This window comes from Drosophila nasuta, chromosome X (assembly GCF_023558535.2).
Source record: "Drosophila nasuta strain 15112-1781.00 chromosome X, ASM2355853v1, whole genome shotgun sequence".
In the NCBI taxonomy this organism is placed as follows: domain Eukaryota; kingdom Metazoa; phylum Arthropoda; class Insecta; order Diptera; family Drosophilidae; genus Drosophila; species Drosophila nasuta.
This window is the reverse complement of record NC_083459.1, coordinates 5,208,243-5,223,405: the sequence shown is the minus strand read 5'-3', so window position 1 is coordinate 5,223,405 and position 15,163 is coordinate 5,208,243. Positions and strand designations below refer to the sequence as shown.

General features: G+C 37.4%; 1 protein-coding gene across 1 annotated transcript in view; it reads left to right on the top strand.

Annotated features, from left to right (window-relative positions):
* Positions 1-536: 536 nt before the first annotated feature.
* LOC132796057 (uncharacterized) overlaps positions 537-15,163 on the top strand; it is a 50,645-nt gene continuing 36,018 nt past the window's right edge. The window contains exons 1-2 of the mRNA XM_060807087.1: positions 537-980; positions 9,491-9,536. The gene's annotated coding sequence lies outside the window, so the exon portion shown is untranslated. The remainder of the gene's footprint in view (positions 981-9,490; positions 9,537-15,163) is intronic.

Below are 15,163 nucleotides of genomic sequence, written 5' to 3'. Positions count from 1 at the left end.
AAGTCTCCGGCTGGAGAGTAAGCTTTGTATGGAGAGTGCGCTCGCTCTCTTGTTCTCTTGCTTGTTCTGCATCGCGCGTTCGACTGAACTATGTGCGTGTGTGTGTGTGTGTGAAGTAGAAATGGGCTCGCGCTTTTCTTCGCTGTCGCTGTCGTTGTCGTTGTTGTTGTCTTTGTCGTTTTGTGCGTTTGCAATGCGCTGCCCGCAGTCGCCAGCTCTGCATTGGCTTTCTTATTGTGCTTGACGACGCAGCTTTCTCTGCTGCTGTTGCTGTTCTTCTGCGAGGTCGCTCTCTCAGCTCAGTTCAGCTCAGTTCTTGTCGCTGTCGCTGCTTCTGCTTCTGCCGCTGTTGCCGTTGCTGTTGCTGTTACCTCCGCTGTTCGTGTTGGTGTTGGTGTGGAGACCTCTGGGAAAGGCATAAAAGTGGCGCACTCGCTGGCCCACCAGCCATTGCGCGTAATGCAATTGAAGTGCTAACAGCGTCTCGTCTCAGTCGCATCAGCAGCAACAGCAACAGCGTGGACATATCTTCAGTTCTTTTTTTTTGGTTTGGTTGAGAATCTCAACAACACAACAGCAAAGTGTGCTTCCTAGTGAACTTCAAACTACAAATTGTGTGTGCAAGATTGCAACATTTGTTTCGCTTGGCGGATACTTCCTTCTGAGTTTCCCCCAAATTCGCCGCTCTGCAACAAAAGTGCTTCGAAAGTGTAAAAGTGCAAGCATCTCTCAATCTTTTTTTTTTTGTCTTTGGTCTGTTTTACCAACAAACAACAACAACTGCAGCCAAAGCAAACAACAAAACGGCAAAAAAAGAAAAGAAAAGAAACAAACACAAAACAAGAAACGCGAAAGGATTCTCGCTAAACAACTTGTAACAACTGAGAGAAAGAAAGCGTCTGCAATAACAACAACACCAAACAACAACAAGAACAAACTGTAATTCGTGATTGATCGTGCAATAAATTATTACAAAGAAGGTAAGATTTCCTTTACTTACATTTCCCGTGAGACAAAATCCGAGTCCCAAAAGTGCTGCAATAAAAATGATCTCAAGAACCAACAACAACAACAACAATAACATCTAATAAATCAAAGAGGATTTTTTTTTTGTATATTTTTTTTATGAGATTTTTGTAAGAAGTGTTGAAAATGCAAGCAAAATAAAAAATTAAAGATTAGTACAACTAAATAAATAAATAAAAACATAACTTATAATATATTATTTCAAAAAATAAAATAATACAACTTAAGAATTGCAATGTTTGCAAATATGACACAAAATTGATCAACATATAAAATAAATACTGAAAATGCTAGAATAATTCAGTTTATTAAAAGGATACTAAAAAAAAAACACCTAACTAATATTTTTTTTTTTATCTCGCATAAAATATAAAAACTTCCCATAAAAATAAACATTAAATTCTATTAACTAAAATAAAAATAGAAAATAAAATAATATATAATATGGAAAAGTAATATGTGATTTAGCTGACTTGGCATCTAGATCCTTATTAATGATTATTTCATATGAAATATAAATTTCAATAAAAATAAATTAATTAATAATAAAATAATGAAAAAAAAAAAAAAAATGATTACTAATAAAATAAAAATGTTAAATAAAATAATATAAATTTGAAATAATAATGTTGGAAAATAAAATGTAATTTTCATAATTATGATGACTTCAAAGTATAAAAGAATCGAATTATTTAAATGAAAGCAATAAAAAATCATTTCATCTGAAAAACGCATATTAACATTTTCAATGAATGCAACAAAATATCAAATTACTTTCCTATAAAAAACATATCAAACTATTTTTGCGCATAAATCAATAAATTTTTGTTATTCTTGCAATGCTCAGCAATAAAAATGATTTTTATGTGTCGTAAACACATTTCGAATATTATAGATGAAAATGCACTTTATTAGTTGTTGATGATGGTAACTCTATTCAGTGCTGTTCTTCATTGCGTTTTGTTGTTTGCACTTGAATTTCAAATGCAGGCGCTAAACAAAAGACTTAGGCAACGAACTTGCGTTGACCAAATGCCTTGCATTCACGCTAAAAATGAATGCAAAATTATGCATGCGTAAGAGGCGAGTGTGCGAATGTGTATGTGTGTGTGTGTGTGAGTGTGTATGTATGTGAAAGAGTTGCCCCTTTTCCCTGTTGCGACATTTTCAATGCATTGGAAAATGCAGTTGATAATTTTTCCCTCGCTCTGACTCTGTTTGGTTGCTCAACTCTTTTTCTTTTGCTGCCTGCTTCGTGCTTTTTTATTATTATTTTAATGCTTGCGCTTTATATTTTCTGTTAAAGTCATTAACGCAATTAACCGTTATTACCGCGGCCGCCATCGTCGTCGTCGTCGACGTCGACGTAGCCGGTCACCCAATTCATTAGGAAAGCATTTAGTGTAAGAAAAAAAGCTGAGCCAGAGAAAGAGAGAGAGAAGGAGAAGAAGAGAGAAAGAACGCAGCAAAAAGCAACGGGCCAAAGCATGAGAAACGCATTAAAAAAAAAAAACGAAGCAGAAGAGAAAAAATGCGCACGCAGAAGAAGAAAAAAAAAAGTCAAATGCGGAGCAGAAGTCGCAGCAGCCCCCCCAAGGCAGCGCCTTACCCCACTTTACCCCACCCCACAACAAACAGTGGCACACACACACACGCACATACACACGCACACACATTGCACCTCGCCATTGAGACCGGCGTCTTGTTTTATGGCTTTTCACACACACACAAACAGAGAACATCTCGGGCAGAAGCCAAAAAATGTTTAGCTTGACTTTGTTGAAATTAAAGTTTATTGTTTCTGTTGTCGTCGTCGTCGACGTCGACGTCTTGATGTTCTTGCCGCCCCGGAAATAACGTAATAATGTTGCATAAAAATGACTTGTTGTTTTATAATCGAATCGTAAAAACGCTGAAAAAAAAGAGAACTTAAAGCGGACCGCCCGCCTGGTCAAGACGGGGCTTAAAAACAATTTACAGAACGAAACGCGTTGCACACAGCACTCAGTACAAACAAAAGACTTAGGCAACGAACTTGCGCAGCAGGCAACCATTTGCATTAGATGTTCTCTCTCTCGCTGTTCGCTTTAATTAAACCATGCACATTTCATGGCAAATGAATGTAGTTTCTCTGTCGTTAGCTGTCGTCAGTCATTCGGCTGTTGTTGGTGTTATTCTTGCTCTTTTGCTGGCCGCCGGCGCCCCGATTTCATGTGGACCGTTTCCGAGGCGATGCGTGTCGGCAGCTGCTACAAAACTGACCCAAATCTGCCACAGCCAAGCGCAACACCAAAAACGAAAACCAACAACGAAAAAGATGCCAGCAACAACTCGAACTAAACGTTAAGCGCTAAAAGCTTTTGCTGTAGTTCGATTTGTTGTTGTTCTTGTTGTTGTTGTTGGCCCACTTTTCAATGCGCCTCGCATTTGTCGGCTTTTTTTTTCATTCGTGTGGCAATCAAGTTGCCAAGTCGCAAAATCGCAAAGTTCTTGTTGCGGAAATTGATGAAATCGATGTTCATTAGATTAGAATAAAGTACACGACACGAGTCGAATGTGAATGACAGTCTAAAGACGCTTCAAAGGGTCACAGCAAAAGCGCAGAAGAAGGCCGAAGAAGAGGAAGAGAAACTACTATATTATTAAGTACCATATTATTGAGGAAAAACTGTTTTGCAAATTGTAGCATCGAATTTTAGTATTTGCTTAAACTAAAAACAATCTTTGAGAAGTCATTTCATAATTACAAGAAATTCAAATTTATTATTTATTTATATTTTATATTAAATCTAGTCATAAATAATAAATTTAAATTACAGAAAAAAAGAATGCTGTTATTGCAAAAGCATTTTCCATCAAGGAAATTCAACTTGTAAAAGTAAAAATAAATAAATAAATAAGTTCAAGCTCCACTAAAACATATAAAAAAGTAATAAAAAAAACGAATTTCAAAACTTTTAAAAAGAAAATCGAGCGAATAGTTTGAGCATTGATGAATTTACTATGCAGATTTCATTGAGAAATAAATTCTATTCAATTTTGAACCAATTTAAATATAAATATAATTTGAAATTATGCTTAGAAGTTCAGAAAATATAAAAAGGATCATTTATTGGTTTACAAAAATAGTAGTCAATGAAATTACAAAGTGGAGAAGAGTTTATTATTCATTTTCGTTTATTATTCATTTTTCAATTACAAGGAAATAAATGCAAGCCTCAATTGAGAAATAAATTCCATTTAAATGAACAATAATTTAAAATATATTTTTAAATTATGCTCATAAATTTCGAAAATATAATAATAGCATTTATAATGATTAATCATCTTTAAAGAAATACTTGATATTTGACAATTTTCTATTCTTAAAACAAAAAAAAGTCTTCATAAGACAACAAAGCTGAGCAGAAATCAAAAAATTTACAAGTTAGAAAATTTGCAATTATTTATTTATAGTGCGTTACTTTAGATTTTTGTTGTACTTATTTACATGCGACTTTAAATGTCTTCTATCAAGGAAATGCAATTTCACAGCAGAGAAAATCTTGCAGACATTTGAGCTTTGATGAGTTTGCAGTTTTGTCTGGAATTTGAAAACCTGGCGAGAGCAAGTCGTAGAAATTAAAGTCGCAGCTAAATTGAGAACAAGTGCAATAAACTTAGCTTAGAGTAAGCAACGTTTTATTGAAGTGCAATTCAATTTGTAATCAAGTTGCAATTAAATGCGATAAAGCTGAACTTGAAGATAGAGAGAGAGATTCGTTCCCACTCGTGTTGCAAGTTGTGTTGCATCAGTTGCGAGCAGTTTGGATTTACCGCTTCGCTGCGTCTCAAAATTTGAGTGTGGCACAGTTTTGTCGGTGTCTGTTGCTGACCCAGTTTGTTGCAACCATTTGTGGCAAGCACCTGTTTTGCGACAATACACCAAGTTGAATTTGCGCGCAGCTTAGTTTATTTTTTTTCTGTTTTTCTGCTTTTGTGTTTTTGTTTTTCGGCAAAGCGAACAAACAAAGTGAAGTGAAGAGACTCTTGTGTTCACACCTTGAGCTGACAAATTCGAGTGGCTGTTGAATGGTCAGCGATACAGCGATTGTGAATCTGAGTGAGTGCACTCGAAATCATTCAGCAAACAGCAAACAGCAAAAAAAAAAACGAGAATACCAAAAAAAAAGAACTGAAGAAGCAACCGAAGACTGTTCCAATTCAGCAATGTGTGTGGATGATGACGACGATGATGATGATGATGATGATCTGGCACTTTCCTCGTTCCAGCTGAAATATTTTCGTTTTCTTTTGATGATGATAATGGGGCAGTAAACAGAGTATATACTATATACTATATATCTATGCTATGCTATGCTATCTATGCTAGTCAACGGTTCTTTTTTTGGCTTTTGTTTCGTTTATTTTTTCTCCGCTCTTTTAGTTCCCATTATGAATTTGGTTTGTCGACTGCGTGATGAATTGGGTCAGCATTATTATTCAGCCTCCCAAAACAAACAAAAAAAAAACAAAAAGAAAAGAAGTTCCAGAATTCTTTCCTCAAATGAAAGTAGTCGAGTGGCACTTTTTACTAACTATTTAACTTGGCTTTCGCTTGGCCTTTAGTCATGGTTTTTGTTTTTGTTCTGCAATTAGCATATGATCTAATGCTTGTAATAGTCGAGAGTTTTGTCTCGCTTTTCTCTCCTCCTTTTAGTGGCCAATTTTGAAATGCTTACGCTTGTTAAGACTTAACTCTTATCTGTCCGCTGTCCGCTGTCTGCTGTCTGCGCTCTCATCAATCAGCAACTCGCTTGATTAGCACCCACTGAATATTCTTGTCTTTCTTTTTGTTTTTGGCATTTGATTGAAAGAGTCATCAACAGAAGAGCTCAACTCAACTCAACAGCAACTCTTAACTCAAGCTGTCTCCGCTGGGCGTGCTGCTTTTGTGCTTGATGGATTAGCAAGTTCTTGAGGCCTTGTGTGTAGCACTTCCCCAAATCAAGTTGTTGTCGCTCGCTCGTTCGGTTTTTTGTTGTTGTTGTTCTTGGCAAAGCAAATGCGTGAAAGTGTTCCCATTTCGAGTGTCATTTTCAAGTTGCCAGCGATCATGATGATGATGATGATGATATCATTGCACTTGACGTGTAAATGTCTGCTTATATGTATATATTTCATTTATATGTCTGTGTGAGCATAAGTATTACTTATGTACAAACTTATGCCTTTTTATAAGGTATGTAACAGGCAGAAGAAGGCATCTCCGAACCCATAAAGTATAAATGTTCTTGATATAGCCATATCCGGCTGTCTGTCTGTCCATTCATATGAACACCCAGATCTTAGAAACTATTGGAAATAGAGGCTTAGTTGCTTTAGCTGATATCTTTGATTTGATATAAATATACCAAATATAGGGTTCGGTATATCTTAGTATTGTTTTGGTAAATTCATTTCGTACATTTTTAGAATATCGCAGTGTATTGTTTTTATATTTTTACCAGTTTTGGTATATTTTAGTATTTTTGTGGTATATTGTTCGGTATATTTTTAGAATAATACCGCACTACTTTGGCTTTATTCAAAATGGGTACACTATGAATGTATTACTATATCAATATACCAAATGTGACATTCAGTATATTTCAGTATTTTTGCAGTATATTAATTTGGTATATATTTTTAGAATAATACCGCACTACTTTGGCTTTATTCAAAATGTATTACTATATCAATACCAATACCAAATGTGGCATTCGGTATATTTCAGTATTTTTGCAGTATATTAATTAGGTATATTTTTAAAATAAAACCGCACTGTTTTTTCTTCTATAAAGAATGAGTAGCCCTTGGTATATTTTAGTATTTTTGTGGTATATTATTTGGTATATTTTTAGAGTAATACAAAATGTGTACCGGGTATCTCAGCTTTCTTACTTCTTGTATTTGCCTGTGTTTGCCGTGTGCTTGCGCTCATTTAATGGGCAACAAACAGTTTTTAATGAGCTCAACTGTAATTGGACTTTGGGCGCATGCAAATGCGATTCATTGCCGTGTGAGTGAGTGTAAGTTTGTATGTGTGTGAGTGTTTGTAAATTATGTTTGTGGAGTATGCGAATGTGTGCTGTTGTGCACCGCTCGCTTGCTTGCTCGCTTCTTCTTCTTCTCGCTTCTCGCTCTCTGCGCTTCGTAGAATTTTCTGTGGAAATTGGAGCAAGTTGGCAACGTGAAGCGTGGCAGCTCAGCGAGGCGTTGCACATTTGCATGCGGCCTAATAAAAAAATGAAGAAAAGCAAGTGCTCGCCATAAGTTTGTGTCTTAAGTCTTTTGTTTGCAATCAAATAGAAAGCAAAACATTTATTGCTACCGTTGCTGCTGTTGCTGCCGTTGCATGTCACCAAGTTGCCTCGATTTAATTGTTTTCGTTTGCAGCTGTTAGTTTAATTACTCAGCATGCAAATATATACAAATACATATATAGACGTATGTATATAAAGCGATGGAGATCTGATGTTGGTTTAGTTGCTGGCATCCGCTCGTTTCTTTTTTGCACTTTCCACACACGATTGAATGATGACTTGGGCGACCGTTGCCACATGCAACAGCCGGAGTCGCAGCCGCAGCGTATATCAATAACCCATTAGACGAAGACTCTGAGTAGTAGATACCGTTACGCAGCAACTTTTCCAAGCGATAGAGAGAGAGAGCGGAGAGTGGAGAGTGGAGAGCGACAGTTAGCGGGGCTTACAAGCCAAAGAACATGTTCGAAACCAGAATGAAGCAAACACACACACACACACACACACATGCCACAACGTGGCTTTAATGATGATGACAATGGCCACGACTCGAAGTCGACGTCGTCGTCGTCGTCGTCGTCGTCGTCAGCTGACCACCAAATAAGTTCAAATATGCATTCAGCAGCGCTGAGAAAATGATGATCAAAGCCCAAAGAAAAGTAGCTTAAATTAACAACAACAAAAATACAAAAAAACAAAAAACCAAAACAAACTTGTTCTTCTCTCTCGGTCTCGCTTTTAAGCTGATTGTTATTATGATCAGATTCGGGAATAACTAATAATTAAGGCGCATTGTTTGGCTCCCAAACAACAACAAAAAAAATAAAAACTAGCTGCACTTTGCTGCACACAGCATAAAGAAAGCAGCAGCAGAAAAACTTCAGCAGACGCAGCTGGATGCAGCTTATTAAAAGAAACGAAAATAAGAAAGACAAAAACTTTTTATCAAGTTGCTTTTGATTTACGACGCAGTCTGGGAATTAAGACAAAGCTTTGCAGCTTTTTTAATGAATGCCCCCAGCTGCAAGCAATTTGTAAGCATAACTGAATACAATCAAAAAGCATTTGGAGACAATAGCAAAATCATCAAATGGAAAACTGCCTAAAATGCGACAGATATATAGAATTAATTAACTATAGAGCAAAAGTCTTACACCGAATTTAAACTTTCGATAAACTTTTTGTAAAACTTGCAACTAATTTATATTTCATTACAAAACTGTTCAATCTTCCTATTAAGTCAACTATTTATATTTCATTACGAAACTTTTCAACCTTTCTATAATCTCAACTATTTGTATTGCATTCTATATAGTTGTAAATTATATTAAGACACGTAAAAGCTTTTGTAATTTAAGTGATTTAAATGTAATAACTATTTTTCAAAAGCAGTCAAATTATCGTTGAAATTCTTTCAGTTTCAATTACAACTTTAAACTTTCTGTAAAAGTCAACCACAAAGTGAACTAATTTAAAGTTATTCAACATAATTTAAAATATGTTAAGATTTGTATTGGCCTTCACAATGCAATCGATTAGAATTCAATATTTAATTTTCGAAAGCAGTTAAATTTTCCAATTAATTCAACAATTTTTTTTTAATTCCATATTACTCTGAGTCAACTATTTTAATTCTATTCATTATAATTGATAAAATGTTAAGATCTTTTTTATCTTTTACAATTTACAATTACTTTCTTATAAATTCCACTATTTGTATTTCATTCTATATAATTGAAAACAAAAAATTTGAAAGCTTTCGCAAATTTAATGTGATTTAAACTGACATCGAAAAAAAAACAAAAAACGTTAAAGTTAGTCAGCACTTTGGGCTTCAAGTAGAAATTGATGCATAATTATTGAGTGAGGGAAAGCTGCACATGAAAAACTCAGTCAATAGTTGTTAGGAAAAAGCACTTGGCAAATGGAGGTCGAGAGTTCGCATATTGAAATTCTAGTTGCGAGTTATTTTTTTTGTATTTTTTTTTGTGCTTCATCGTCTCTGTGCGATTTGTGTTGAAGTGTATTTTGGTTAGGAATCATGTCAAGTCGATTGATGAATGTAAATTGGACATGTCCTGACATGACTTTGCATGTTTTTGTTTAAGTATTTGCATAAACCGCGAAAACTGTGTCACTAACAAATTGCATTTCTTTTCTTTTTCCACGTCTCGTTGCAGTTGACGCACTTTGAAGCTGCAGCAACAACAACAAAAATACTTGAAGGTAAGTTTTATCTTTGCTTTGCTTGATTTGCTTGATGTTTGAGTTGAACTTGACTTTGATTTTAGCGCGATGCAATGCAAAGGCAACGCAACGCAACGCAACGTTGTTGACTATTTATAAGTCAGAGCCGCAATCAGTTGGCAATTAGTCACTCAAACTGACTGACAATGATTGCGCCGGTTGCAAGCAAACGTAGCAAACGTTGACGTTGCAAGTTGGCCATACTTCACAATTAGGGCGCTGCACAGATAAATGTCAGTGTGGCTTTACTCGCCAACTAATTGACGATTGCAGTTCCAGTTGCAACAGTTGCAACAGTTGCAGCTGTGGCAGCAGCAGCATCTTCTTTCGCTTTGGCATTGGCTTTGGCGGCAGCGTTGGCGGCTCTGCGGCAATGACATTGAGTAATGCGAGCAACGCTTTAAAACGTTTGCTGCGCTTTTGATTTGGACTCGCCAAGCCGCGAAAAACGCGCTCTTGACGACTGCCCAACAATTAACTGCCGCTGCTTCTTCTTCTCCCGTCTCCGTCTCCGACTCCGACTCCGTCATCTTCTTTTGCTGACAAAACGAAAATGAATTGCCGCTTTCAAAATAGCAAAAGACAAAAGCAGACGGCGAACAATTTTCAGCCAAACAACGCCCCGAAGTTCAGTCTCAGCTCTGCAGCTGGGCGCGTCTCTCTCACCTCCCTCCCTCCCCGCCTTCTCCATCGCTCTCTTGTTGCGTCTAATTTATTATCTGATGCAGCTGTAAGATGCATCTTCATGCCTGCCCAGTTGCAATGCGTTGTGCGCCGCGCCCATCATCGACAACATTCGTTCGTTCTTCTGTTCTTCTTTTCTTTTCTGCTCGCTGCCATCGCAATTAATTTCTATGTCTATTTTTAATTCCCCCTCCCGCCCATCTCTACACTCCACAGTCCACACTCCCCGCCCCCTTGATTATTGTTAACGGTGCTTGGGGCTGTGGGCGTTGCCGCTACACTTTGCCACTTTGCATCAATATTTTGATGTGACTTGTGCATAACACAAAAGACTCAGGCAACGAACTTGCTTTTGCGTTCGTCTCTCTTTCTTTGCTTAGCACTCGAAATGACTTAAGCGGCAAACTTGCTCGCACCGCCACTTGGATGACTTAGGCAACAAACTTGCGCATTTTTATCGAGAAAAAGACTTAAGCTGCGAACTTGCACAAAAGACTTGCACAACGAACTCGCTTATTTTCGTATTTCATTCATTTCATTTTAAAGTTAGCTTCTCGCTTTTGATAGACACCGAAAAAAGACTTGAACAACGAACTTGCGCCGGCAGTGACTTAAGCAACAAACTTGCTCGACGTTTTCAAAAACAACAAAACCAAAGACTTAAGACACGAACTTGCCGCAGTATGCCGCTGCACTTGCTATGCTGCACTAATTAAGCCATGCCTCCCCCCTCACCTCCCTTCCCTTGCTCCTCGGTTGTCAAACGTTTTTTCTATTGCTGCTGCACCAGCAACAGTTGCTGTTGGTATGAGGAAGTTGTTGCTGCTGCCACAAAGAAAATTGTGTGTGTATCAGTCGCTTGTATCGCGTTGCCACAGCGTTGCCACAATTCGTTGGCCATTCTTTAGCTGCGCTTTGCTTCATTTCACATTAGTTGTTGCTGCAGCTGTTACCGCCGTTGTTGTTGTTGTTGTTGTATTTCGTTTGCTATTTAGCTGCACTTTTATCTCGTTTATCACCTCGCATACATTCATTTCCGGCTCGCAAAAGATTTCGCTTTGTTTTCGCTCGCCGCTTTCTATATCTATCTATCTGTCTACTTCTTCTTCTTCTTCTACTCTCTTCATTTTTTGTGTTGTTGCACGTTAACGCTTCGCTAATCGCCTCAATCATCAGTCATGTGGCATCTTGACTCTCCTCATCCCCCGTCTCACTCCCACTTTGCACTCCCACTTTAATCGAATGCTGTCAACGATTTTTCATGCAATCACATCGAAGGCATCTCGCAAATAGCTGTCACATTGATTTATTATCGATAATTCAGCGTGGAAAGCTGGCAATGTGTGGCATGCGGCAGCCAATTAGTGTGTCTAATCAATTACTTCAACCGCTAGCGATAAACGATCGCTGTGTTTAAGCGCTGTGCAGATAATTATCGTGTTATCGATATGCCATAGACTACTGATAGCAATGAGAAATCTTTTCAAATATTATATCCATAACTTATCGATAATCTATGGATAGCGATTAATTTGACTGAGCAGCGTTTCTTATTTATGACTTCAGTCGCTCTACACCCAAATTGTATACATCGATAACTTATCGATAATTTATCGAAGGCACTTACATTGACTGCTGCTCTGTTAAACTAAGTGGCTTTGTATTTTTATGACTTCAGCTTTACTTTTATAAATCTAAAGTTTATCGATAATTTATCGATAACATTTAGTTGACTACTGCATAGTTTAGTTAATTGGCTTTGCTTCCACAAGTTGTACACATCAGTAACTTATCGATAATTTATCGATAGCACTTTATTTAATTGGCTTTGCTTAGTTCTGCTTGCTTTAACGACACCTCATATAAATCGATTTCAATTTATCGATTTTACAAAATTCAATTTCGCTTTTATTTGCTACTCGCTCGTTGTTGTTCTTTTTTTGCTGTCCTACCACAATTTTCGATTATTCTCGCTACGCTACGCTTATGGCTCATTTTTCACTCACAGCAACAACAACAACGATCATTACAGCTGCTCCCTATCATAATGAAGATCGAGTTAATGACGACGATGATGATGATCATTTCGAAGTGGCAATTCTTAATTTATTGTTTTCGGCTGCCCGCGAGCGTTTATTGATTCAGCTTGCCAATTATTGTGCAAATAAATTCCAAATTGCGTGCGGCAGCAACAACAATAACAACAACAACAACAGAGAGAATGACGACAACAAGAGTTTGCGGCAAACGTGGACAACGACAAAGTATTCCTTGCATGAACTTGCCACAATGTTGTTCTGCTTCCTTGTTGTTGTTGTTGTTGTTGTTACTGCTGTTGCCAATGGCCATTCACATACATTTTTTTGTACTTTATGGTCAATTTTGAGCAAGAACAAATGGCCAACAGCGGCAACAGTCTAACAACATCCAAAGTAACGGATATGCTTGCCACAACGAATGGAATGCTGCAAAACAATGCGTGGCAACAAATTGTCACACAAGCAGCGCAAGAGAGAGAACGAGAGAGAGAGAGAGAAAGAGAGAGAGCGGGAGGCAAAGTGTAGATCATCCTGTAAGCGAATCCTGCACAAATTAAGCAGCAAAAGCAGAGCAAAGGCAAAGAGATAAAGCGATGGAGAAGCTGGAGAAGGAGGAGCAATAGCTTGTCATTTGTTTGCTCACTTTATGAAACTGCCAAGTTAGAAGAGAAGCTGCTGCCAGGCTGCCAGGCTGCCAACAATGCCAACTTCATCTTCGTCTGCAACAGCAGCAGCAGCAGCAGCAACCATAACAGTAACAGTAACAATAACTTGGCCGGCAGCAGCAGCAGCAACTTCTCTTCTCTTCTCTTGACTGACAGACATTGGGATTAGCATTAAACATCAGACGCAGCCCATCAATGCCAATTCCAAATGGCCAAAACAAAACAAAACAAGGCAAAGACAAAGACAAAGACAAAATACAAAAGGCGAAGCCGAAGCCGAAGCCGAAGCGACGCAGTTGTATTCGCACTCACATTCGCATTCACATTCACATTCGCAGCGGAGTCGTCGCGAATGTTATGCAATTCCAGCTACTTAATGCCCATCAGTCAATCACTCCAAATGTCTGTCATCACATTTTTTCTTTCTACTTCTACATCGACTTCTCTTCGTTGTTGTTTGTGGCAAACACTTTTGAGCGGCACATCGCAATGCTTTGGCCATGTTCATGTAAATTGCACTGTTAATTGCAAGTGCAACAGCAACCACAACAACAACAGCAACATCGACTGCCTGCAGCCTTGAAAATTCCCCAAACGAAATGTTAAAGCCATGTTAATTTTAATGGCGCTGTTAATGGCTTTTCCAACTCGCATTGCCAGCAAGAAAAGCTGCTTAATTGCCAGCTAGAAATCCATGTCTAACCCAAATTTAAAGCGCTACGGCAAAGTTAATTACAACAAGTACAAAACATAAGTTGAGTATTGACAAAATGTTAGAAGGCGAGTTAATTAAATTTTTGAATATTTAGTAAAGCATTTTCAAATACTTAGTTCAATAGAAAACAGTAAAAGTTTATTTGAAAATTTATTTTAAAATTTGATTAGTGCAGCATTTAATACTATACTTATTATATAGTATTAAAGTATTAAAGAATAGTATTAAATTAGTATTTTAGTATGAAAGTATTAAGTGTAGTAGAAAGTATTTTTTTTATTGGCATTTCTTTTGAAACCAACAATTGGATTTGATCTCTATTTGATGGCTTAGAAGCAAGTACTCATAATTTAATACAGCAAGAAAATAATAGTATTAAATTAGTATTATAGTATGAAAGTATAAGGTGTAGAAGAAAGTATGTTTTTATTTGATGGCTTAGAAACTATTATTCTCCGTTTTATTCTGCAAATACAAAGTACAAAGTTTTGAACTGAAGGATGCTGATAAATTGCAGTATATTAACCATTTAGTAAACAGAAATATCAAGCAAAAGGCTGATTAATAATTAGTTGACTCACAAATGCTGATATCAAAATAATATGCTTAAAAAAGCAATGAGAATATTTGAAAGTGCATTTAAAATTTAGCAAGCATAAGTGGCAAACAAATTTCAATCAATTTTCTGTCCACTTAAAGCCATCAAAGAGTAAATTATTAATTAAGAGCTGCCATTAAAATCTTAAGCCGCAAACACAGTAGTTGAAGCTTGCCACAAATTGTAGCAGGCTGAGCTGCATTTAAATGAAATGAGCATCTAATGAAGCTGAAATGGTTTTCGGCCAAATGCAGTGTTTATGGCCGCCAAAAAGCCGCAAGCTGCAATCGCTACACTTTCAGAGCTCTACTATCAATTGGCCAATTGAATTTGGCTGAGAGAAATTTGTTGTGAGAGAGCTGTGCACATTAGCCGAGGGCAAGCGAGAGCTAAATGGGGGGCTAAGAATTCCATTATTGGCGAGAAAGTTAGCGGCCAGCAGCCAAAAAGCAAAGTCAATCCTAAAGTTGCCAGCCATCGATCAAAGCGTTCGATCGATCGATTGAGGAAAAGCGATTCTAAATGCGTTTGCCCGATAAACCGGGCAAGAATCAAAGCCAAGAGGCAAGTCAACCAAATTTAGCAATTTAGCCATAAATGAAAGACCAAATTGCCGAGCTCTGATCACAGTTTTAGCCAAAGAGTTGTTGGCAAACTATTTCCAGTTGCCAGTTGCCAGTTGCCGGTTGCCTGTTGGCAGCTGTCTTCGGACTCTGGCAGTTTAAGGCTCATTAAAAACGCCCCAAATGCACCCGCTATGGACACTGACCATACAGACCACGTTTCCATCTCCATCTCCAACTCCGATCCCAACTCCGGCTCCCACTTTAGGTAGAGACGAACGTCTGTTGGCTTCATTATTGAAATGTGCTCATAAAATATGAGAAATAATTGCAATTATTGAG